General features: G+C 32.6%; 1 pseudogene; it reads right to left on the bottom strand.

Moving 5' to 3' along the window:
* Nucleotides 1-711: 711 nt before the first annotated feature.
* Nucleotides 712-1,652, bottom strand: LOC131035069 (calcium-transporting ATPase 4, endoplasmic reticulum-type-like; annotated as a pseudogene).
* Between the last annotated feature and the right edge of the window lie 1,431 nt (nucleotides 1,653-3,083).

Raw genomic sequence — 3,083 nt, forward strand, 5'->3', positions numbered from 1 at the left:
TTTTATATGAAAATAAAGCATTCACACACTATTTCTTATGGGACACATTGAATTTTTTTTCTTCTGTATTATGATATTTTTTGTCATATGCTTGTTCCTTGCATACTAATTATATTTTATAAGAATGTATGATGGAATTCCACCTAGATTAGCAATAGATTTATTACAAATATTTTATGTGGAACAACATATAGATACATTTTTAATAAATAATCATGTTTGGAGGGATCATGCTAATTGTGGTAGTTTGCAAATATTACAAAATTGTAAACATACAAAGATCACACATGTGATTAAAAAAAAAGTACTCAATTTTGAGAAACATAATCCAATAGCATATAGAAGGAGATTTTACATGAATAACATTAAAATCATAGATACACATGCAAACTTGAATGAACACTGTAAATATTTTTCCATAATAAGAAGTTAATATAAACTATGAAAAAATTACATTGAGAAACCTTCCTTGATCATATATAAGAACAACAAATTATACTGACTCTTTTTTCCCTTTTCTAAATGTTACCTTATTGTTACTAGAAACCCACACATAGGCATAGATTATGTCTCCTAAATATCATAGAGATAATTACAAACTTTTGGTTGACAAATTATAGTGGAGAGGATATACCTTGCAAATTCATAATGGCACCTAAGTAGTAATAGCTAAAGAAGAAACAAAACAGTTCACAAGTGCCCCCTAGTTTGTTAAACTGTTTTGTATTTCTGGTGTCCTCTTGACATTCTCCTTCCAATTAATTTCAGAACTTCTTCTATTAGTATCACTGGAAATGCAAATACTATAACTAAACACCACTCATTAAAGCTCAAGGGTACAATGCCAAAAATGTTAGCAAGAAATGGAACATAAAGGATCAAAGCATGGAGCCCAAAAGAAATGGACATTGCCAACAGTAGCCAAGGGTTTATCCATGGTGGCATGGTGAGTAGACTATTATTCTCAGACAGAGCATTAATTGAGTTGAATAACTCAATGGCCACTAGTACATAGAGAGAAAGAGTTGTTTCTTTTTGCTTTTCCACTTGAAAAATAGTTACAAGAATTGGAATCAAATGAAAAATTTCTCCCACCAGCTGAAATAGGTGAAACTTCAAAACCTTCCCAAGATGGACATTCACCCTATGAAGTGAGCTGTGAAAAGGTTACCAATGTGTGGCCATATGTAGAGAAATCAATCCCTAAAAATGAATCATGTGTGAACCACAAAGAAAATATACCAACTGTTGCAAGCCCCCACATATAAACCAATGACCTACATTCAGGAACGAATTGGGAATGATTAAAAATTGTTCCACAGTTGGATTTTATATCCAAAGCAAAGAAAAGATTACTAGAAATCAGTAGTTTAGCAAAGAAAACTCAATACCATGTAGCGGAAAAACATCCAGGCATTTATTAGACTATCACTGCTTTTTCGAGTTGGTTTTTGCATGATATCTATATCAGAAGGATCAAAACCAAGAGCTGTTGCAGGCAGACCATCTGTAACTAGATTTACCCAAAGAAGTTGCACTAGTATCAAACCATCAGTCATGTCTAATGCAACGGTTATAAATATAGAAGCTACCTCACCCATGTTTGATGATATCATGTACTTGCGAAAAAATATATCAAATAAGTTTAGCATCAATAGAGCTCTTTTATTATTTATAGATTCTAATGCAATGTATTAGATAGGAGAAATAGGGCTAAGCTTAAATAATACACTCTAAATTGAGACTTGTTTAGATGGTTCTCAAATCATATTTTCTTTTCTAGTAGAGCCCAACTATTTGCATGATTTAAGATGACCCTTCTAAACAAGTCAAACATTGCATTAGCTTCTCCAATAGGGTGCAACTATTAGCATGATTTAAGATGAGCTATTTAAGCATGTCAAAGATTATATCCACTTCGTCATTAGAACCCATCTATTAGCATGATTTAAGATGTCACATTAGCTTCTCCAATAGGACTCACCTATTAGGATGATTTAAAATGAGTCACTTAAACAAAGTGAAGCTTAGAATAGTCCTATTAGCATGATTTAAGATGAGTCACCTAAAAAAAGTAAACCTTAGAATATGTTGTTTAAACCAAAATAAAGAAGCACCTACCATGAAGCATAAAATCGAGTATCTTTCCCCTTTAGAATTAATCTAATAGTTATGATGAAAGGAATGTTAATCCTATGAGGATCCGATTAATACTGAGAGGGGGGTGAATCAATATTAAGACCAATTCAAACTTTAACTCAAAATCAAACTTATCTCAGCTATGAAACCATTTAACAAATATCTCAACTTCTGTAATAAAATCTAATAACCTCTTTATTAGATTTTCTTAACACATTAATCAAATAATTTACCAATACTTTCACCACCAAAGCAATCATATAAACTTGATCATTTACCAACTCATTAACCTTATCAATAAGATCAAATACTTTCTCAAACAACTTCATATCAGTACCAGTAACCTCTAATAAATTTCTAATAAAATATCATAACTAGTGTCTCATAAATAGTGCATGAAATGAAATATAAACAAGAACATAACATGAAAAATATTTTATACATGAACACCATACATTTTTGAAGTGGAAACCCAAATAGGGAAAAAACCATGGTGGGAGTTGGAAACCATAAATATTTGTACTCTTTTGAAGTATGCCCTGTTAGGAGCTTACAATATGCTCGGTAGGAGAAGACCCTGTTAGGAGTCACCCGGTTAGGGGATTTGCCTTGCAGCCCGATTATGATCTTGATGATTTGTTAGGATCATCCTCGTGAGAGGATTTAACACTCTTCTGAGAGCTGCCCTGTTAGGGGACTTAAATGTTTAAGGCCTGTTAGAACCTACCCGGTTAAGGGATTTAACCTGCTGCAATTGTTACAGAACAACAATAAGAAAATGATCTGTTTACTTGCACTTCTTTGCTTGCTTCATTAGATCCAGTTATACAGAACACTCTGCAACTCTCAAGAAGATCACACAATTCACTTGGATGACTTAACACATTCTTTAAGACCACCAACACAATAAACATCAACTGTGTCAACCTAAATAGCCATCTCAA

Source organism: Cryptomeria japonica, chromosome 3 (assembly GCF_030272615.1).
Source record: "Cryptomeria japonica chromosome 3, Sugi_1.0, whole genome shotgun sequence".
NCBI lineage: Eukaryota > Viridiplantae > Streptophyta > Pinopsida > Cupressales > Cupressaceae > Cryptomeria > Cryptomeria japonica.